A 24456-nucleotide genomic window follows, 5' to 3' on the forward strand; every position below is an offset into this window, starting at 1 on the left:
AAGCTTCAGGCCCTGCTCAGTTGGGGGTACATTCGCTAAAGAGAATGTAGAGGGAAAAAAATGACAAAAACCCTTTGCATTTGTTGTCCTCTTTCCCAGACTTTCTGAGTAGATAAGCACGTATTCTCTCTCAAATCTGACTTTTTAAAGGAATTGCTTAATTTAGCATATAGGGCAAAAATAGCAGTGTGGATTTAGCCCATAAAAAATGTATTCATTATTGCAATTGTCCTGTAATTTTGATATACTAGGAATTCACTTAAGTTTAGCTCACATGTTTCAGTAATTGATTTCTCTTGTCTACCTTCCTTTACTAAACTTAAAGTAGCAGGACCTAAAGTGATGATAATTTCTAATTTAGAGCTTTGAAAAATTACAGTTCTTACTTTAAGAATAACCATATATGGTATACCGGAACTAAAGATGATTAAAAAGTGTCTGATATGGGAAGCAATGTGAGTATTTGTATTTATTAGGAATCTTTAAATGATTATTTTAAACTTTTTTTCCTCTTTTAGTTGGTTATACAGTTGATAGCCAAAATGTCTTTTTTCCTTAAATCAGTTTTCTTGTCATTCCCTAAGTATTCCTAAATAAATTGTATTAATAGAAATCCAAAATTAAGGATATTTAATAAAATATCCTGACATTTTTTAAAGTATATTATTGGGTGAAAATTTTTATCTCTAAAAATTGACCTAAATATACATATTTTCTAATTTCTCCCCTTACTTAGTACTTTCATGTGTGTGAAATGTGTACTAATCACAATATGATTGGCTCTGGGGAATTCATGTTATAGAAAGACCTTTTACTGAAGTAACTCAATGGTAACTTTATTCTTACAGAGTTGTTTAAGGTCCAGAGAGTTTTAAATAACTTTTCCTAAGGGCTACACAACCACTGAATACACATGTGTACACACACATGTCTGAGATAAGACTAGGTGTCTCAGGTCTGGAGTTTGGAAGACCTGACTTCAAATTTGGCCACAGAACCTTATTGGTTGTGTGACCCTGGGCAAGTCATTTAATTTCTGTTTGCCTTAATCCACTGGAGAAGGAAATGCAAATCCCACTACCATCTTTGCCAAGAAAACAACATGGACATTACTGAGGTGATGTCATCCATAAAGAGTCAGACACAACTCAATAACAACATCTAGCCTCATGTAAAATAAACCATAAAACAAACAAACAAACTTTGCTATCTGTAAGACCTGTCTTTTTATTCGGTATGACAAGCTGTGTCTCTACAATCAGTCTATGAACAAGTTTTATGAAGAGTTTACTGTGTTCTAGGCCAATGCTTAGATGTAATACTTAGAATATAACCACTGGGGATATAAAGGTAAAAAACAGTTCAAATTCTCCAAGTGCTCATCGAAACAGAGAGATGATATCTAAATAACTAGGTATTTACAAGTTATTTACAGAGAAGATGAAAGGTAATCTTAAATGGGGAGACAGTAGCAGCTGGAGGAACTAGGAAAGGACTCCTGTAGAAGATCAAATTGGAGCTGACTCTTGAAGGAAGCTTCTTAAGAGATAGAGCTGGTGGGGAACAGCGTTCTAGACGTGGGAATTCCAGAGCATTCAAATTCATGGAGATAGGAGATGGAGCTAGGTTGATAAGGTGACAAGTTTTTGTTGGGCATCCAATTTTTAGAAAAATGCATTCACAGAAAAACAGAATCCCTTTTAACTCTAAAAGGCTATAGGACTCTTAGATCATAGCCTGAAGGGAGGTAGTTGGGCACTAATAAGCTGACACAAAGTTGTCAAAATCCCTGGGTCTGTGGCAAGTTTTTAATTCTAAGAGATTTGTGATGAGTTTGTTGCATTTATTCCTGGAGATAGAACAAGTACTAGAGCTGGATGAAACTGTCAAGTCAGAATTTTAGAATTTGAAGCCACCTCAGAGGTCATTTAGCATGACCTAAAGATGAGGAAACTGAAGCCTATAGAGACACTTGGTGAAAATCACACATCTAGATTAGCTGCAGGAAAGAAGCTGAAGCTCTGGTCTCTGTAGTTCAGTTGCCTTTTGTTCTGTCCCACAATGCTGATGAGCTTAGTTACTGCTCTTACCACTTACCACTGTCACCCTTGACATACATATTTCCTTTGATACTTATAACCTTGTGTAGTAGATCTTACTGGCAACCATCAGTTTCAGCATTTAGTAAGCACCTACTAGATGGTAAGTCTTGAGAATACAAAGAGAAAAGCAAAATTTACCCTAAAGGAGTTACAATTCAGTGGATGAATCAGCATATATACATAGGGAGGAATATGTAAAATAGACAGAAGGCAGATATAGAGTAAGTTGGGATGGAGGCACCAGTGCTGGGAGGACCAACAAGGTCCTCATACAGAAGGAGGCACATGAATTGATTCTTTAAGTGAACTAGGAATTCCAAGAGACAGCATTAGAAGGAAAGACATCTTTAATGACCCCATTTGGGGTTTTCTTTGCAAAGACCCTGGATTGGTTTTTGCCATTTTCTTCTGTAGCTCATTTTACAGATGAGGAAACTGAGGCAAACAAGATTTAGCGACTTGCCCTGGTCACACAGTTAACAAGTGTCAGACCAGATCTGAACTCAGATCTTCTTGACTCCAGGCCTGATGCTCCCTATCCAGTGCACCATGTAACTGCCCTGAATCCTTTATCACCAACTGCCTAGTAAACATTTTGAAATGTATGTCCAATAGAAATCTCAAACTAGAATTCATTCTCTTTCCCTCTAAACTCTCTTCTTCCAAACTTTTCTATTACCGTTAATGGTCCTACTCTTCTCCAAAAGACCTAGCTTTACAACCTTGGTTTCACTTACCCCACACATCCACTCAGTTGCCAGTTCTTGCCATTTTTGCTTTTACAATATTTCTCAGGTGCATCTGCTTTCCACTCTCATGGTTACCATACTTTAGTCCCTCACTATTGGAACTGAACTGATTGTCCTCCATGATCGCAATGTTCTTCCTTATTATCTCTGCCTCTTGGATCTTGCTTCCTTTGAAATTCAGCTCAAATACCACTTTCTGCATGAGGATTTTCCTAGGCTCCCCAGTTACTAAGGTCTCCCTTTTCAGATTATCTTTCATCTATTCTTTCTGTATCTCCTATGTTCCTGATTTCTACCCCTTTAGATAAGTTCCTTAAGAGAGTAAATTGTTTTTGCCGTCTTTAAGCCCTCTGAGCTTATCACTGTACCTGGCACATAGTAAACATTTAATGCTTGTTGATTGATTTGGGAGAGTACAGTTTCACTTGAATGATAAGCTCAGGAGCTAGATTTCAGTGGTTTAAGAACAGAATGAGAGGAGAAGTAAAGGAAGCTTTTCCAAGGAATTTGACAGAAACACTGAATACATATGGGAATATAGTAAGTAGGATTCATAACATATAGTGTAGGTTCTTTAATGGTAAGAGTCTTGGATGTGTAAGTAACAAGAAAAGAGCCAGTAAATAGGGATTGTAGAAAAGAAGGGGCAATGGATCAAGATTTAGAGACAGGGGTAAAAGACTCAAATCCCCACTCTGCCACTTATTACCAGTGTCACCTTGGACAAATCACCTCTTTAGGCCTCAGTTTCCTTGTATCTGACATTACAGGGTTGACCTGGAAGTCCTTCAGGTTTCCTTACAGTTCTAACTCTAGCATCCTATGAAGGTAAGAAAAAGGCAATAATAGTGGGGATAATCTGCTGGAGAAGGTGGGATGAAGTGGGATGAAATCAAGGGTACATGTAGAGGGATTGACCTTGGCAATTTTCTCAGTAACTTACAAATCTGTGTTCTCAGATGATGTGTTGGGATTGGGTCTTGGGGACTGTGGGTAGTGTGGGCTTCTATGGGAGATTTGAAGAGAGAGAAAGGAGGTTTAGAACAGTCAGCATGGAGAATGTAGAGATATATTAGAGAAGAATAAAAGCAATGCTTGGCTATAGTAAGGACTCAGTTGAAATTAGATAACATAAATTTGTAGTGGACTCAATCATTATATTTGAGTGACTTTCCCTAACTGTTGAGAATAATCCAGCATTGGGGTTTGGGAAGGCATGATCGCTCACTGGACATGGCAATAGTAATAATAATAATAATAATAATAATGAAAGATTTGCAGAGCATTTAATCAATAAGGGATTCAAGAATACAAGATAGTATAGAGTTGAACTGGATAAATAAAGGGGTATTATTAGAGAAGAAAGTATAGCCAAAATAGCAGTGATGACCTGGGAAAATATTGAAGGGTGGAGGAATTGGTCATCAGAGAAAGGATGATGAACAGGTTAGGGAGGAGTAAAGCATTAGAAGGAATGTTGTAATAGATTATTATCCCCAATTTATGAGTGAGGAAACATGTTCAGTGACTTATATTTAAATGACAGATATTAAGTGTTGGCAATAGAATTCAAATCCAACTCCTACCTCCTGAGTTCTACTATCACACATTAATTGTACCAAAGTATATGACTTAATTATTGTTCTGAATTAGAGCTATAATTAGGATGGAGAACATTCTTGTCTCAAGCACATAAGGGAAACAGTGATGCAGTGAATAGCCCCATCATGGATATAGTCTTATTGGATAAGGATAGTCCTTTGAACTATTGGACTTTGTTGTATTAGGAGTTTGAAAGAAGGGTGGGCCTTGAGAGAGAGGTGCTATGGCAACAGGACCCCAAGATTGGTTCCTGAGAGTGTTTTTATATTGTACCTTTGGAGACCTTTGAAGGTAAGAGGTGAGGGGATGCATAGGGAACAAGGATGCTCCTACCTACCCACCCCTCTCCCCACTTCCCCAAGTTCTTTACTGCTCTTGGGCAGTCTTGTTTGCCCAATAGGTCTATCCTATTTCATCTTTTTAGATATTTCAAATATTGTATTAGTAATGTGAAGGGCAACTAGTTGGCCAAGTGGATAGAGTGCTGGGCCTGGAGTCAGGAAGATTCTTTTTTGCAAGTACAAATGTGGCCTCAGATACTTCCTAGACATGTGACCTTGGACAAGTCACTAAATCCTGTTTGCCTTCATTACCTTATCTGTAAAATGAGTTGGAGATGGAAATGGCAAACCACTGCAGTATCTTTTCCAAGAAAACTTCAGATGAGGTCATTAGGAGTCAGACACAACTGAAAATGGCTCAACAACAACAAAATTAGTAAGATGAAGTAGTGTAATATATAAAGATATATAAAGAGCTGCTCTGGGAATTGGGAAGATCTGAATTCAAGTTTTATCTCCAGTATTTATTGACTTTGTAATTATGGGCCACTCTCTAATATTATAAATTGATGCAAAAGTATGCATCTGCCTTGGAAAAGGAAGTTTCTCAATGAGACATTTCTGTGCTGATGAAAGGCAAAAAATAACAGCTCTGTAGGCACTCTTTATATTTCAAGGACTTAGGGCTTACTATGGGACTTTGAAATATTCACTATTTTCTTCTTCAGTCAGTATTGGATGTGTGTGCCTCAGTGAAGGAGGAATGAGAGGGAGGGAGAGAGAGAGGGAAAAAGGAAGAGAGAGAGAGAGAGAGAGAGAGGAGAGAAAGAATGGGAACACAAGGGAGCATAGCACAAACTATGTGTGACAGATGGTGTGTGCACTGTTGGTTCTACAAAAATAAATAAAATATAGTCCCTGGCCTCTAGGTAAGGCATGTAAGTCAACAAGCATTTATTAACCTCCTGCTTTGTGCCTGGTACTGTGCTAAGTATTAGGCACATAAATTGTTGTGTTTGTCCTTCACATTCAATGAACATGACACCATGACATCAGAAAAATGACTTGACATGTACTTGTACTTGACTTGGTGTTGAGTTAGGGTGGGCTGTGCAAGGTCATAAGCCTCACTTTCTTCTCCTGGGCCATCTGGATCCAGTGACCAGATATTCATCAGGATGATTGGTGACGGCCCAGGATGCAAGGGGAGACCTTGGCCTTACTTTTCAGGTACTCACTTAAAGTGAGGTAATGTCCATTCACTGAATAGACCTCTTTAAAAAGTAGTCAGGGGGATGGTCCCTTTAACAGAAAAGAGAAAAAATAAATAGATAAATCACTCTGGGAGGTGCAGGAGCCTGGGGTGGTTGTTTTTAAGAGAAACTGTTACTATTGACATTCACTGTAAGCCAGGAGGGTCCAAAACAGCCATTGAGTGGAGGGTGGAGGCCTAAATACAAAAAAAAAGAAGTCTCTGCTCTCATCTGTGATAATTTAGTAAATTTTCTTGAGCCATGATGAATGCGGGGTGTGAACAAGGATAGGTTTGTGGGAAGATCCTTGATTCCAATTGTATTCCCTACCTCCAGAATAAAGGGAAGGGGGAGAGCTTGAATAGATCAAGAAGAGCTGTTTCCTCAAGTCGTTATCTCTCTAAAGTCTATCAGTTTGACATCGGATGGGATTAAGAATCTATTTCTATAAAATGAAATTACTTCATGGGAGAAATTTTTTTTTGCCACATGTTAATATAAAGAACTTTATGCAGCTCAACGCTTATTCTATGAAGTGGGTATTATAATATGGGCTCGGGAAGAAAGAGGAACAATTTTTCAGAGGTGGGGAATAGGCCTGGACACCAACTTGAGACAGTAAGTATGAGTACAACATTTGAGAAAGTTTTCTCTCCTGCCCCTTCTGGAATGGGAGTGTGTGTGTGAGAGAGAGACAGAGACAGAGAGAGAATTTATTTCATAAGAAAGCAGAATCGAATAGAAATTCATGCTGCCCTTTCCTGCTTCCCCATGGATGTCATTTTCTTAAACACCCCTTTTCTCTTTGCATCTTCAATCTTTTACTTATATGATATCCTAAAAAAACTTTTCTGTCGGCCCTACCACTTGAAGTTACTGTCATATCTTTCTCCTTCATCACCAGGCTCCTTGAATGACTAGTTTACATTTATTGTCACTTCTTCTCCTCCAGTCACTCACTAACTAACTACTACCAATATAAAATCATGAGTATATGTTATTTTCCCCAGTAGAATATAAGCTTCTTCAGAGCAGGGATTTTTTTGTTCTGTTTTTGACTTTGTATTGGCCAGTACTTAACACAGTGCCTGAAATGTGCATAGTAGGCTTATTTTATTTATTCATTGAGTGAATGAATCTGGCTTAATGATTTAATGGAAAATTCTCTCTCAAAGACCTAAGTATTGACTTCCTCCTAGTTGTCAAATAAAAAGTCCAGGCGACGTAAGTTTTTTTTTGGTGGCATCATTTTACTAATCATTCAGGCTCTGTAGTTCTGAGAAGGCAACAGGGTAGACTTCACTTGTTAGGGTACGTATAAGATAGTTGTTGTGGAGGGAAGGGGATGAAAAATTCTAGTAGTAGTTGCTTGTTCAGGTTTCAACCAGTTCTTGATCATTTAGGGACTTACTCATATACAGAATGTATCTATATTTATAAGAAAATGGAGAGAAGATAGTATGTACTGGCAGGAAATATAAAAAAGAACCAGACTTTTTTTGTTATACTTTCCCATGTGAAAACAGAAACTTTAATTCCTACTCTATGGTATCATAAATTAAACTTTTGCATAGTTCTTTTCATGAAACCATTTGAATACAATAAACTAATAGTAGCATTGTTTACCTCGTTTTTATTTTTTCTTTTAAATATTCACCTATCCTGGTTTATTGTCCAATGAAGATAATATATAATATATTGTAAAAAGAACTGCAATAATAATCATTCTATCTATTTCACACCAATTAGAACCTCTTGAATTCAGACAATATAATTATCTAAGGAATAAGATAAAAACAATGGTTTCTCAAACTGTCACTCCTTGTTACTCTAATGTAATCATAGGCATTAGAGAAGTTTAAAGAGTGAGGGGTTAATGGAAAATTACTCAGTAGAAAGTAGCTGGCTAGATAGTCCAGGAAAGTTGTTGGTAGGCCCCCCCAACACCTAATCTAGGGGCAATGACTAAGTGTTTTTTGGGTTGGATTTCATTTTTACCAGTCCTGTGATTTTATTTGTGTAAGGGAACTACTTGAAAGAGCCTTCCTCTATGTTTGCTGATGAGTCCTTGCTCTGTAATGTAATCTTAGACTATCACCTAGATGCCCTGAGTGGTTCAGTGACTTTGCCAAATTCATTCAGTAAGTATATGTCAGAGGCAGGATTTCTGTCTTGTTTTTCTTGACTCTGAATCTTGCTCTCCCTTCACTTCTCCATCCTATCTCTTGAATTAGTTAACAGGAATTTCCAAAAGCTCTATCACTTTTCTACTCTATTATGGAGAAATGGACCAGTCACAGTGGGGACTTTTGTGTCTAAGGACTTGAACCAACCTGAGATTGAAGGCAATGAATGTACTTGGGTCCCGATCCTGTAAACTATGCACCTTGAAGGATCTCTGGGCAGAATTTGTAAGAGTGATGATTTGACCAACATGTTGAAGACAGACCTATCCTAACCTCTCCACACCTAGCTTACTCTGAAAGGACTAAACAGAGCGTCACAGAGGGATGGCAATAGTAGGAATAAACAAGAATTTGAACTTCATTAAGATACTTCCCTAGAATTCAACTAAAATTTTTAAATTTGCTAAGAAAAAAAATCATTGTTAAAGAGCAACATTATCATCATGGAGTAATTTCTGTAAGAGTACGTAAGATAAAACACTCCAGTCAACGCTGTTCTCACTTATATCTTTATACCATAATATACACCTGAGTTTATACATCCATTAAAAGGTGGCACATCTGTGTTCATTTTATTTTACATTTGAGATATTTCATTGCAGAACAAAGCATCTAAATGAAATAACTATTATTAACCAAACAGATGAATTGCTCCTAAAAAGAGAAAGGATAAATGGTTTTGTTAATTCATTTCCTGGCATGTAGGACAGTGATGTCTTAAGCTAGAATTCTCTATGGAGCTATTGAAGAGTAGTCAGTTTCATTAAGTTAAATTTTCTTTCCTTTTTATTGGTACATGAAACTGCAACTCCATTATATACAACTTGCTATTCCTTTTAAATATATAATAAAGTTATCATGTAACTTTTCCCCCTTTTTTTCTTACTTATTCCCCCCACCCTAGAGATGTCTACCAGTAGACACAAATAAGTATTTATATGTAAAACCATTCTACACATACTTCTATTTATGAGTTCTTTTTTGGATGCAGATTTCCTTTGTAATTGGCTATTTATAATAGTGAAAATGACTTAGTCACTCAAAGTCATTCTTAAAAACAATGTTGCTGTTACTGTGTACAATGTTCTTTTGGTTCTGCTTATTTCTTTCTATATTATTTTGTCCAAATCTATCCATCAAACTCATCATTTCTTATATCAATCATAGTGACTTCTGCAGGCAAAGTGAGCGTAGTAGATCATATCATGTAACCATCCCCACCCACAGTTACTTCCCACTGTATGTGTGTGTGTGTGTGTGTGTGTGTGTGTGTGTGTGTGTGTGTGTGTAGATACATAGGTATAGGAATTGTGCTTAGAATCTAATTGCTACAGGGTACCCTCTAAGTGAGGATACTCCTTTTACCTTTTCAGATTGGTACCTTCTCTGGAGCTCTCTTAAGGTTCATTTTTCTGTGCTAAAGTCTGTGATAAAGGCTATGTATGTAAAGTGTGTATGTGTACACACAGAGTGTCCCAAAAGTTTTAGTGCAGCTTTAACGTTTTAAATAGCTATTAAAACTTAAGCTTAAAACTGCATTAGGATTTTTGAGACATCCTGTGTATATACATACACGTACTATTTCTATATGTGTATATATGTGTGTGACAAGGTGATAGAGTGGATAGGTGGCTTGTATCAAAGCCAGGTAGACCAAGTATTAGGCTGTACCTCTGAGGCATACTAATTAACTGTGGGCAATCCAGTTACTTGTCAGTGTTCTGGGTAAATCCCTAAAACTCTAAGGTCTGCATTGGTAAAGGGAGTTGCTTCACCTGGGGAAGTTCCCTGTAGCAATGAAATCAAAGGTCCTACCTTTATCCCTTTTCCTTGCTCCTTCTGTACATCTCTGTATACACACACACTATGGTATTAGATGTAGAGCTGGAAGTTACCTAGAGGTCACTTAGTCTAACCCCTCATTTTATAGATAAGGAAGCTGAGACACAGAATGACTTGTCAAAGGTCTCACACCATTGTACCAAAGTTGCAAGTGCAAATATATATAATCAAATAATCACCACCCTAGTTAAGGCTCTTCTTTCTCATTTCTGCTGTTGCAGTAGATGGCCTCTCACTGGCCATTTATCTTCAAGTCACTTTCCTTTCCAATCCCTTCATTCTCCACAGAGCTGCCAAATTGATAGTCTTAAAGTACAGATTTGGCTACATTATTGCCATTTGTAGAAAACTCTCCTGGCTTCAGGTTGCTTTTAGGATAAGATAGAAACACCTGCAAATGCCTGTTAGGTAGTTAAAGCCCATTACTTTTGGACTGCAGGCTATCTTTTTACACTTATTGGTTATTACTTCATCACTCTTCATTCCAAGCAAATCAGCTTTTATTTCTAGTGTTCTTATATTGACACTCCTATCTCTTGTTTCCCTCCATTTTCACAAGCCATCTCCCATACCTAGATTGCACTCCCTCTTCATGTCCATCTATGTTAGATTCCTAACTGCCTTCAAAGATCAGCTCAAGGGTCACCTCCTGCATGAGATCTTTCTGATCCTTCCAGATACTTGTGCCCCCATTTTCTTTGTAAAAGTAGGGGAAGATGTGGTCCTTATCAACAAAACATTTGCAGTCTAGTTGAAAACATTCTTGATGGGGTCTCTTCCTTTGTCTTCCTTTCAGCCACTGCCTATGCCTAACATCATTGCCTCACCTCCTCAGGGAGCCACCCTATTTCCTCCACCAGGCAGCAATGCTTCTTAAGGTCTGCATGTCCAAAAAATAGAAAAGTTAAAAGGTTTCTAAAGGAGTTTTACTAGGATGTTGAATTTGGCAAGAAATAATTGAAGTTTGGGGACCAAATAGTATGTTAGGCTTACAGAGAAGGAGGCTTGATATGTACACGTGGGTGACATTGCAGAGGAAGGGACCTTTATGTAAATACATTGTAGAAGCACAAGTCAATTATAAACAAACTTAGTTTACTAATCTTTGTGCTGGTGCTGAAATCTCTTCAGAAGTGTCATCATGATTTAAAAGTTTGATTAAATGTTTGGTTTTTTCCCCCCTAGTAAAGGTTGGTGAGCCTGGGGCCTCAAGGCCACATATAGCCCTCTAGATCCTCAAGTGTGGTCCTTTGACTGAATCCAAACTTCACAGAACAATTAAAGGATTTATTCTATAAAATCTGGACTAAGTCAAAAGGCTGCACCCAAGGACCTAGAAGGTCACATGTGGCTTCAAGGCCTCAGGTTCCCCAACCCTGTATAGTATCTTCTCAAGCAAAACTTTAAGATTAAACACTGTTAGTTATAACTTCTTTTTAGATTATATTTTTCAGTTTGTTTTCTATTTTTAGCATACTGTCATTTGAATTTCCTACATGCAACTTTTCATTCATGTAATTAAAATAAAATTGTAATATATAAGTATTGCCCCGCCCAATCCCCCCAAATTGGAAGATGACCTCACTATGGCCTAGAAGAATCTTAGTGGCCCAGTAAAGCAATGGAAATGCTTGTGGTAGTTGTAAGCAGTCCTACTTATCCAGTACAACTGTTGACCCAAAATAATGCCTATTTGCTCTTCTTCTTGCCTATATTGTCATTAGCCCCATTCTTCTTCAGATATAATCTAAAACATTTTTTTTCCTCCCCCATGGCCCATTCCACTATTGGAACTTTAAATTTCAAATTTACCAATTGGAACATGGTACTTTCTTTGTATCTTCAGTGCTTACCACGGTGCCTGACATATGCCACATGGTTAATAAATGCTTGTTGATAGATTATCTTTATTAAAAGTATTTTGTTTTTATATCTCCTTCATCTTTGTATCCCTCCTTTCCTTTCTATTGAGCTATCCATTCTAACAGAATTTTTAAAAAGAAAAAAAGTTAGCACATTAATTTTATTGGTCAGTGTATGCAGTGTTTCCCACTGTATTTACCACCCCCACCCCCATTTTTTGCTTTTATAAAGATGATGAGGAATATATTTTTTCAACTCTTCTCCAGGGAATAGTCTTTATCTTTATAGTGCATTCACTTTTATTTTTTTGTAATTTTTCCATTAATATTATTATAACCCTTGTGTATTTTGTTTTCATGTTACTACTTGTTTCACTCCAAATGATTTCATAAGTTTTCTCAGATTTCTTTGAATTCTTTATGATAGGCATTTATTATAGCACATTGATATTCTCTTACTTTCATGTACCACAATTTATATAGCCATCCTTCAATCTTTGGGAATCTATCAATTTCAACTTTACTTTTAATAAGCTCCTATATCCTCAGCCTTCTGCCTACTCCTTTTAATTAAAATCTGCCCTCTTTCCAACGGCATTGCCTGCCTTGAAACCATTTGTATTGATGGCTACTCTTCCAATTCATGCCTATTTACTAGAGCTAAGAATTAGGCTGGGCATACATATTGTTTGGAGCTACTTTCCTATACTCTTCCTCTGGCATCATTCTTTAATCACTTTTTTGCTTGAGTTTTATGCTTCTCCTTTATACCACATTTCTCCATCCCTATTGCTGTCTCTTCCTAACCCTCAGTTCATTTTCTAAACTAGTTCATGGTCTTCATTTTTAAACTATCCTCTGTCATTATCCTTGAGGATTTCATTATACATGTTAATGACTATTCTATGACTGCTCTAAGAGAGTCTGTATAATTAATCAACCTTCTGAACTCCATATCTTCTTTCTCCATCCCATTTCAATCACAAAACCAATATTTTTTTTTTTTTTTACCATAGACCAAATGTAAAAGGTCTTATTTCCAAGATGTTCTCCTGCTTCAAATACAGGTCATTTTCAAATACTACTCTACCTACCTCCTCTTATCCTTTTATTTCTTCTGATTTTTTAAAAAATAAATTTATTACTTATTTTAACATGCTTTTCTTTTAAATTTTTAGTTTTAAATTCTCTCTCTCCTTCCTGCCCCTCCCCATCTGCTGAGAAGGAAAGCAATATTATATCATTTATATGTGTGAAATCATGCAAAACTTTTCCATATTTGCTATATTGCAAAAAAAGAAGAAAAATAAAGTACAAACTCATCCTTCACTTTACACTTAGAGTTCATCATTTCTCTTGGGGAGGGGGAACTGGATAGCTTTTTTCATCATGAATCCTTTAGATTTTCTTGGATCATTGCATTGATCAGAACAGCTAAATCTTTCATAGTTGGTCTTCATTACAATATTGCTGTTACTATACACAATGATCTCTTTAAATTTTAGTTCTTGTAGTAACCTCTGCACCTTTCTCCCATGTCTCCTTTCCCAGTTCATCTCCCCCACTTTGTCTGCAGTTGTTCCCATATCTAACCTCAACCACTTAACCTGCCATTTCAGTGTTTTGCTAGCAGCCAACCCAATCATATGACTATCGCTAATGAGGAGTGATGTTTATTTGTACCTGCTACCTGATTTCATTAAGGAATTTTCATCATTCCTCCTCTGTTCATAGGTTAGAGTCTACAGATAGTATGATGATATATTTAGACAAGTTACCTTACAAAGAGGTGACAGGTATCCTGTGTCAACTTTGGCTTATAAGGGAACCTTTACAGCCAGATGATAAGGTGTTATAGATGAAGAAGGAGAAAGAAATAAGAAATAATTGTAGGAGAATATTTTAAAAGACAATTAAGCAGGGGCAAAGATTAGTTCAGATGACCCAACAAGTATTGGGAAGTTTCATAAAGTTAATGTTACACTGGATTGGTAGGAAGAAGAAAACAAACATCTTTCTAAAATGTTATTCAATGTAAAAATAAATTCGTATTTAAAAACCTTTTAGAGAATCTACCAAATAGTAGCTGCAGTGTTTTAATGTATTCACATCAGGTTTTGTTTTTTTTTTAGGTATTTCAGATTTATAGAGGAAAGCAGATTTTTTTTTTAAATGATGGGTAGACAGTACTGAAATACTAAAAGGTTGTACCCAGTCCCTCAAAAAGAGTTGACATAAGGTCATTGTATTGAGGATATAAGAAGGGATGGATGATGTGTTTTAGTGTCTGATGCAGCAACAGCCAAATAGTCTATGGTTAATTCATTCTCCAGTTAATTTATCACAACTGAAGTGCATTGCTTCTAATTTTACTTAGTTAATAGTTTATTAATGGTAACTTCTTTTGAACATCGATCACTGATGAACCCTTCACTGTGTTTATGTGACTCTTCTTTCAATTAAAGACTTTTAAAATGAACTTAGAATGCTAGCTTAATCTCTTGAGTATTTTAATTGCCTTGTGGACCAACAATTTGAAACTGTGATTTTGTCTAATAAGAATTTAATGTGTAGTTACTGGAAGAGTATATTTCCTCTGTAGGAATGATGAAAATCTTTGTGTTGTGGAGAATCCATTATTCTATTTAAGGAATTTTAATTTTTAGACTCTCAATCCCTCCCCCAAAGACAATTTGAAGCTTGCTCATTTCTTACAACTAGAAGTAGAATTAACTTATATTATGTACCATTGAAACTGCAGCTGCATATTACTGTGGCAGTTTTTAGGGATGCCATTGTTGTGTAATGTATCTACTATTTTTTTTTCCTTTTTAGATACAAATTGTAAAGCTGACTATTAGAATAGGGGTTTTGCTGTCTTCTGAATGTTTCCCTCTTAAAACACTCTGTAAGAGTAGAATGGTTGATCTGGCAGAGCATGTTCTAATGGCCCTGACCTTTGGCTTTAAAATTTCTAAATTCTATGCATTCTTAAAGGTTAATATTTATATTAATAAAACTCATATGACCATAAATATCAAGCCATAAAATATCAATAACACAAGTCTTTAAATAACAGTGATCTTTCCTCCCCTCCCCCCAAACATTTAATTTGAGAAGGATTTGTTGAATACCTACCATGTGCAAACCATTGTACTAAGCACTGAGAATTTCATTTTTTATAACTTAATCTCTGACTTTTGATGTTATTCTTTGGTGGTTATCTTGCCTAATGGCAAAGAATGCTGCTTTTGTGAAGACCAGTGAAGTTTCATGTACTTTTTTTTGTCTAAACGTAAAATATAATGACCTTTTGATATCCTGTTTAGTCCTTCATTGTATTAACCCCTTAGAAGTTCAGAGGAATTGTTGCAGCTGTCAAGCCCTTGACAGGACAGTAGGCAAATGCTGGAAATGTACCCTCAGATTTTCTTAATTCTACTGTAGACATTCATGACTTCATCATATCAAGAATTCCTTAAGATCTTAGTTCCATGAAGTGATTTTTTCTCTAGAGTAAGCAAAGCCTGTTTAAATTAATAAGAATAATCCACAAACCACAGGTTTAAATCAGTTACTGATTGTTGTCACACCTAGCAATTAAAGTTTACCACTTAGAGCCTAAATAATATTTTTACCGAATATCTTAGAGGCCAGGCATCAAGCTCATGCTGCTGAGAGAATCACATTAAAAATTGCTTATAACCTGCCCTGTTCCATTTCTCCCTTTCTCTTCCCAGTATTTTCCTCCCTTACCCCTTAATTTTTATTTCATTTTATTTTATTTTTGTGGATGGATATCATCTCTTCTGATTCAACACACCCTGTACTCTCTATCTATATATGTGTATGTGTGTGTGTGTGTGTGTGTATGTGCAATCTTTCCATCTACCCAAATACTGAGAAAGAAGAGTTATAAATATTTTCTTTCCATGTAGTAATGTAAACAGTTCAGCTTTAGAGTCTGCTATGATTTTTCTTTCCTGTTTACCTTTTCATGCTTCTTTTGATTCTTGTCTTGGGAAGTCAAATTTTCTATATAGATCTGGTCTTTTCCTCAGTATTAATGATTGAAAGTCCTCTATATCATTGAATTACCATTTATTCCCTTGAAGTATTATACTCAGGTTTGCTGGGTAGGTGATTCTTGGTTTCAATTCCAGTTCCTTTGACCTCTGAAATATTCCATTCTAAGCCCTTTGATCCCTCAATGTTGAAGCTACCAGATCCTGTGTTATCCTGATTGTATTTCCACAATACTCAAATTGTTTCTTTCTAGCTGCTTGCAGTATTTTCTCCTTGATCTGGGAACTCTGAAATTTGGCCACAATATTCCTAGGAGTTTCTCTGTTTGGGTCCCTTTCAGGAGGTGATCTGTGGATTCTTTCAATATTTATTTTGCCCTCTGGTTCTAGAACATCAGGTAGTTTTCCTTGATAATTTCATGGAAGATAATGCCTAGGCTCTTTTTTTGATCATGGCTTTCAGGTAGTCCCATAATTTTTAAATTGTTTCTCCTGGATCTATTTTCCAGGTCAGTTGTTTTTCCAATGAGATGTTTCACATTATCTTCTATTTTTTCAATCTTTTGGTTTTGTTTACTTAACTGCTTGGTTTAACTCATAGTCATTCATTTCCCTGACCTCAATTCTCTCTTTCAATGAATTATTTTGTTCAGTGAGCTTTTGGACCTTCTCCTCCATTTGGCTAATTCTGCTTTTTAAAGCCTCCTTCTCCTCATTGGTTTTTTGGACCTCTTTTTCCAATTGAGTTAGCCTCTTTTTAAATCTGTTATTTTCCTCAGCATTTTTTTGGTTCTCCTTTAGTAAGCTGCTAACTTGTTTTTTAAGGTCTTCTATTGCCTGAGCCTAGTTTAAGTTCCCTTTGGAGGTAGGGGCCTGGACTTCCTCTGACAGTATGCCTTGTTCTTCCTCATCTGAACGGATGGGGCAAGACACCTATTCCCCAAGAAAGTAACGTTTTATGGCCTAATTTTCCCCCCCCTTTTTTTTTGGCATTTTCCCACCCAGTTACTTGATTTCTGAGTTTCCTCTCTACAACTACCTTGCCATCAGTTCTGCCAAGCCAGCACTGTGGGCTGAGATTCAGATGAGCTGCTCCAAACCCTCAGGGGCTTTTGGTGGAGGCAGGGCCGCTATTCAGTGTGAGATTAAGATCAGCTACTCAGGTGGGGGCAGGGCAGCCACACAGCGCTCAGATCCCTCAAATGCTTTATGACAGACTTTTTACAATGGATGTGTGCTGCTGCCTGCTTTGGGATCCTTGTCCACTGCTGCCTCCACTGCTGCCACCTGAGGAGGCCCAAGTTATGGGGACACCCTGCTTCCTTCTCAGCCAGCTGAAGAGACCCTGTCACTGACCTTTGGCGCCTGTGGGTTGAGGGATCTGCGCTACCACTGGAGATTCTGTCCCTGAAGCCTGCTTGGATCTGCTCCTCTCGGTGCCATGTGGCCAAGGCTGGGCTGGGCTCTGCTCTGGGTCTGGTGGGACAGACCTTTCCTATCGGTCTTTCAGGTTACTCTGGGCTAGAAATCTCCTCCACTGTGTTGTTCTGTAGCTTCTGGTGCTCTAGAATTTGTTGAGAGTTCTTCTTTACAGGTATTTGATAGGCTGTGGGGTAAAAGCTAGTGTATGTACGTCTTTCTACTCTGCCATCTTGGCTTCACCCCCTACATTAAAAATTGGGAAATATTGGACAAAATAAATAAAAATGCAAAACATAGGTAATTTAATTTGCAGTTTTCTAAGTCAATATGTGACCTTCAGGGATCTGATTCTTGCTGAGTTTGAATACTTTTGAGTACTATTGTGTCAAGAAAATTGTCACCTTATGAATATTTTTTAAAACAAAAAGTAATAGATTTATTATGAAATGAAATTTTAATTATTTCATTTTGATAACTATATAATCTTGATCCCTTCTTTAACTTGAATTAAAGCTGAACTCTGCCATCCTGCATTCTTTCTGAATTATGTGCTTGTAAATGACTCTCAGATACAAGGAGTGATAGAAAACTTGCTAATTCTAATGGTGGTCAATTCCAATTTTGAACATCTCTTTATTTTTATGACTTTTTCCTTGCAATGTACATAAATCTGCCCATGCAAATTCACCCTTTACCTCTAGGACCAAATAATACAAAAATGATCCTTTTAAAGACAGCTTTTTTGTTCCATCTCAGCCCAAATATCCTCTAATCTAAATACTCCCAGTTCTTTCAAATAATTCTCCTATAGTATGATTTAAGGCCTCTCAGCATGTCTTTTGGCTGCCTCCAGACACATTCCAGCTTGGTCATGTCTTTCCACAATATGTCACTTGGTAAAATTGTAACAGCAAGCACCCTAGCATATCCAGGATGACTTGCTAGTACAGGTTCTTGAATCTGCTTTCCTCAAAGGAAAACAACTTTAATGTGGTCAGCCGTCTTACTTTAATCAAACACATATATCACTCACTAAGATCAGAGGAAAATGCTAGCACCCTGAACTTCAGAGAAAATACAAACAAATTACAAGCAGAAATTACAGAGAAAATATCATAAAGACCAACAGACAGGGCTTCTAACCATCTGACCATAAGCAGTACATACATCACAGATCAACAGATCAAAATGTCTGACCATTACATACACACATAGTTATCAGAGAGAGAAGCGCCAACATCTAGGCTTTCAAAGCTGGGGGGCTCCTTAATGACTACCCAGAGTCTTGTCTGGCCAAATCAGAGCAACACTCTTCCAAGGAGTGAGCCACAGAGCAAAACTTCACCTCAGAGTATGTATAGAGCCAGAAGGCATCACAACCTATATGCTTCGGTGCCTAATTACCCAAAGGTGTGAAAGGCTTCAAGAGCATAAGCCTCCCCTAAGCAAACTTCCCTTAATGGGCTCCACCTGAGGCTTATTAATGTTGGGGGTGGAGAAGGGGGGAAGAAGATCTTTACCTCTGATTGCCTGTGGTTGTTTACATTGCAATTTTAAGGTATAGTTTGTAGTTGTTCTGCTATGTTGTTGACATAGAACTGTAATTTCAAGCAAGAGATACTTAAATTCAAACTTTGCCTCCAGCACAGGGTCACTATGTGACTGAGGAGAGGTCATTTCTAAGCCTCTTCACCTCTAAAGTGGATATAATATTACTTATGTAGTACCAACTGCCCAGCTTTGTTATGAAGATAAAATGTGATCATATGTGTAGAAAAGCTTTGTTAGCTTTTAATTAATTTAAAAATAAGTATGTCTTAAATCTCTGCTACTTGAATGTAATGGAATAACTAAATACTTTTGTGCTGTGTGTGTGTGTTTACATATATGTATGTGTATTCATTCAGAAATGATTATTATGAAGCCATTTTTAAAACAGTTATGATCAAAACAAAAGTAACTTAAATCTTATTTATCTACAGAATTCAAGGCAAATAGGAGATAGATAATTAAGACAGGATAATTTCATCTATTGGAGAAAAGGGTTTTTCCTGCTCTCTATCTACCCAAGTTGTTTATCTTCATAACCCCAAGTTCACTAGATAGCTACTCAGATGTTTTACCTATATAAAAAGGAGCAGCGAAGTGGAACAGTAGAGCACCAGATCTGTAGTCAAGAAAATCTGAATCCAAATTAATCCTCCAACACTGACTAGCTGTGTGGGCAAATCACCTGACCTCTGTTTGCCTCAGTTCTCTCATGTGTAAAATGGGGTTGATAACAGCACCTCCCTCTCAGGCTTATTGTGAGCAGAAAATGGAATAATAGTTGCAAAGCCCTTAGCACGGTGACTGGAACATACAGTAGGTGCTATATAAATGGTATTATTAATATCATTAAACAGTGTGGTTTTAAATGGAATGCTGGAAGTACATGTTAAAATTAAAACAATATAGAGAAAATAAGTACAGCCTCTGTGTAAGAATTTGATTCAGTTCAATAAATATTTGTTAATTATTTCCTTTGTACAAAGGATAAGTGTTAGATGCTGAGTATGCAAAGAAAAAAAATGAAATGGTCCTTGTCCTCAAACTGTATACACTCTGCAAGGAATAGAACGTATACAAAAATGAGTAAGTGAAAGGTAGATTAAGAAATAGTGGTTATGTATTTGGGGAGCATTAGTTGTTTTTAGGTGACAGTATGATATGGTGGAAAAACAGTGAATCAGGAGTCTGGAGGTTGATGGTCCAAGCTACAAATATAGGACCTTGCCATGTAACTTTTGACATGATTCTACGCTTCTCAGTTTCCTCATGTATTAGTTTTCTTGAGGCTGCTATTTCCCTATAATCAATAGCTATGTCTTATTGGCTTGGAAAAGTACTTCAGTGTAACTTTATAAAATATTTCTGTTCATAGTTATTTTATCGCAGCTTCTCATGAAGACATGCCCAGGTCAACAGAATCGAATTATGGGGCCCTAAAACTCTGGCACTAAATATTTTCTTCATTATCAAATCATAATATTTGACAATTCTTTGTATACTTTCTTCACTGTACCCATATATACACATAAAGAGAGTAATTTAAAAATTAAACTTGTAAAGACACTGAAAAATCTAAAAAAAAATTTTGAAAAAATAAGCTTGTCCTGGAACATAAGCTTACCAAGGGCATGTACAGTTTTTATTTTTGTCATTTTTGTCCCCAATATCTAACAGAGATTTGTGGTGTAGGCACTTAAACATTTGTTAATTTGTTATGTAACAATTCCTATTTGCATTGCATTTTAGAATTTTAAAAGTGCTTTCCTCAATACTCTGTGAAGCCAGAACTTGTTTTTATTATTTTACAGATGTATAAATTGAGGTTTAAAGCATTTATATGACTTGACACTAGTGTTGGAGTTAAGTGTTGTTAAGTGTTGGAGCTGATAGCAAAACCCAGATTTTCTGATTACAAATCCCATGCTCTTTCCAGTACACCACTGTGCTACTTGTTTGTAAAGCAGAATGGCTAGAGGTAGAGGATTCCTGAGGTCCCTTCTCCATCCCCTATAATTCTTTGATTGCTTCCTAAATAAGCCTTGCTATATAAACTAAATCTAAAGGATCATACATTTTGTTCAAGAAAGTTTTTAAGTGGGATAAAATCAGGCCCTGACATAGTACCTTAACTTCTAATGAAGTTATATAGATATGACAGTGATTATATTATCTTTCTATATTGATATTGTATTTTCTATATTGATTCAAAACTGAAAGCCATATTGAAATATATGTATGTATTCCCCAAGTCATACAATTACAGTAAGCCTGTGAGAGATTTATGCAACCAGAGCCCCTAGAATTAAGAATATACCCAGTGGAGAGACTGAACAGCAGCTGGATTAACATCTGGGAAATGTGAGAATCTTAACATTATTTAGTCAGCATTTTTTTCTAATATAACACTTTATAATATTATCCATTCAACTTTGAAGAGCAGCGACATTTCAAAAAAGGATACAGATGGCTTTAAATTTCAAAAGCCAAGAAATTACAAAATCGGGCTCTTGTTGCTCTTTTCTGGGAAAACTAAGTAAATCTGGGAACGGGGTGGGGAGATAGATTTTCAGACTGCATGACATTCTTGAATGTCAGAAGAATGACTTGCTGTGGCTAAAGGAAATATTAAATTTAAAAAGAACTGGGAACTTATCCTTTAATCACTTCACTGTATTCCAGGCTAGACTCTTCTTGATTGCTAAATTGAATGGCTCATTAGAAGGAACTGAGAAAATGATCTCATTCAAAATGGGTACACATGCTCAGAATTGTGAAGAATGCAGTTGTTAAATTAAAAAAAAAATACCCCAGTGCATCATATTTGAACCAGGGGTTTAATCTTATAAGCTCTCAGTCTCAAATTGTTCTCTTAGTCAGGAATACACTTTATATTTTTCAGAAAATAACAAAAAAGACAGCTGAAGAGGGTGTGGTTTTATGAGATAATTGTCCTCCCTAAGGGATTTGACACACTTGGGTGCATTTCATACCTTGTAGTGATCCATGGAGAAGATTTTCACACAATTATTCCACCCCATCAAATCTTGTTCAAGTAATTTTCTGTGCTTTGGAGTCATTTATTAATTTCTGATTATATTTACCAAGTTATGAGCAGTGTTACCTCAGAAAATCTCCCCTGTATCTTCCTTTCTCAACTGCTTCCACTTTGTTTTTATCTCCTCCTTCAGAAAGGAGGGAAAAATAAGATAAGAAATTGTATAATAGATTGTTATTTTCATTCCCTCCTTATCCTTTTAAACACTAGAACAAATTGTGCAAATTACTCTTACTTATAAAGCTCAGAATATTCCTACTTTGCTTTCCAGAGAACTCTTTCAATCTTAGTGAATACTCACTTCATATATTTTTATAAATCAATTAAAAGACTCAAATTAAGGTAAAGTGATTTCATTAATCTATGATAGATTTTGCACAGGGGTAGGATACAAAATCTTGTTCCTAGCCCTTTCATTTACCATTTGAAAAAAGTTATTGGCAGCTATTGGTGAACCAACCCTGATATGATGTGATGATGTAACCATCTGGTCTTAAAAATTCATAGCAACTAAACAATGTGTATTACAAAACAATACGTGAAATTTATATTGATAAAATATACTTATTTATATATCATCCATTTTTTGTCCTGTATCTAAATGCCTCCACCTACTACTACATTGATACCTAGATATTTTTAAAAGTAGTGGTAGACACGTATTTATCTCAATTCATTCAACAGTTATTTTTTGAGAATTTTTTTTTTTTTGTATGAGGGTTAGTTTTGGGAGGTAGCTAGCTGGCACAGTGGATAGAACTCTGGGCATGAAATCAGGAAGACCTGAGTTAAAATTCCACCTCAGATACTTTTTTGGCTGTGTGACCATGTTTTCCTCAGTTTCCTTATCTGTAAAATGGGGATGCTAATAATGGCATCTGCATCCCGGGTTGTTGTGAAGATCAAATGAGATAATAATTATAAAGCTGGTAGGGTGCCTGACGCATAGTAAGTACTGTATAAATATCAGCTGTTATTATTATCTATTGCTAAAATATTGGGAGGAAGAGGAGTTAGAATTCAAAGTGAATGAGACACACTCTTTGTTCTCAAGGGGTTTTATAGTCCAGTAGGGCATATGATATCCCCTAACTAACTGTAATATACATCATTACATAATGAGTGGATTATAGTGGTAGATAGAGAAAGCATATTTGCCAGGTACTGCCAAATGCTGGGGCTACTAAAATAAGCAAACATGAGAGAGGTGCAAATAAAGCTAGATGAGCAAGAGGAAAGCATATCACTTAAGGCAGTCTTGGGAAAGGCTTAATGGAGGAAGTGAAATTCCAGTTGGATTCTAAAGGATAAATGAAAATACAAGGAGAGATAGAAAGGAGGACATTTCATGTACTGGGAATTACAGAAGAAACCAGAGCATGTTTATAATAGCAGCACACATTTTTATGGGCATTCTGGTTTCAAAATGTTTTCACACATGTTATCTTATTCAATCTCTATAACAGCTGTTTGAAACAAGTAGGACCAATATCATCATCCCATTTTTTAGATGAAGAAACTGAAGTTCTGGAAATTGATTGGCTTTCCTGAGGTAGCATAGCTAGTAAGAGGGGAGACAGCTAAAACTAGAATTGTGAACCAGGGTTTTCCAACTACAAATTTAGTGCTTCTTTAAATGAAATCCTATTTGTAAAACCCTCAGCACAGTGCCTGGCATATAGGCAGGTGACAAATCCTTGTTTCCTTCCTCTCGCTTTCTACAAGTTGGCATCTCAGATTTGTTATTTATAGCTGTATGAATGAAGACAGGTCAGTATTGTAAGCAAAAATATCATACCTTAATTATAATATTGAAGATGTCTTAAGTATTAACATATAATTTTGTGAATTGGAAAATTGCCAGAAATTCAAGATCAACTCTTGCACATGTATCATAGAAACACATATCCTAATTGTCAGCATCTCGGTGTTATTCACTGCTCCTATTCATGCTGTGTGCTCTCACTCTAGTCTAGGGTTCTATCTTACAGCTTTTCAGGAAAAAGAGTCCTAAATCACTCCCTGCAGGGAACTTGTTAGTTGAAGAAGCTTTAGATTTAAAAGTCAGAAGAAGGTGACTTCAAGCCAGATATTTGTATTGTCACTCTCAAAAATTGGAGCCTTCCTTACAGTTCCTCATCATCACTGAATCTGATACAACATATCCCACCAATGTGTAAGCTGACAGTTGGCTCTTTCTGATTTAATATGTAAAGTGCTTATGTTGGAGTTGGGATACTGGCATTTTGCTGACTCACCATACAACTTACTTACTTCACCCTTGGTTTTCCCATTTCCAAAATTAAAATAATAATATATATCCCCTCCCTACCTTAAAGGGATGTAGTAGGTATTTATAAGATAAAAATCTTAGAAGTGCTTTGAACACCCTAGAAGAAAGATGCTGAGATATCAGCCTCCATGATGGTTTTATTATTGTATACTCTTTGCCTAAGTAGTCAGTCATCTCATGTATGAGAAATGTGAGGAAATGCCTTAGGAGAATGGGAACTGCTTCAAACACTG

At 36.4% G+C, this 24456-nt stretch overlaps 1 protein-coding gene across 3 annotated transcripts in view; it reads left to right on the forward strand.

The window, feature by feature from the left end:
- GMDS (GDP-mannose 4,6-dehydratase) overlaps positions 1 to 24456 on the forward strand; it is a 761839-nt gene that overhangs the window by 274332 nt on the left and 463051 nt on the right. The window lies entirely within an intron of this gene.

The sequence above is a fragment of the Notamacropus eugenii genome, chromosome 4 (genome assembly GCF_028372415.1).
Source record: "Notamacropus eugenii isolate mMacEug1 chromosome 4, mMacEug1.pri_v2, whole genome shotgun sequence".
In the NCBI taxonomy this organism is placed as follows: Eukaryota; Metazoa; Chordata; class Mammalia; order Diprotodontia; family Macropodidae; genus Notamacropus; species Notamacropus eugenii.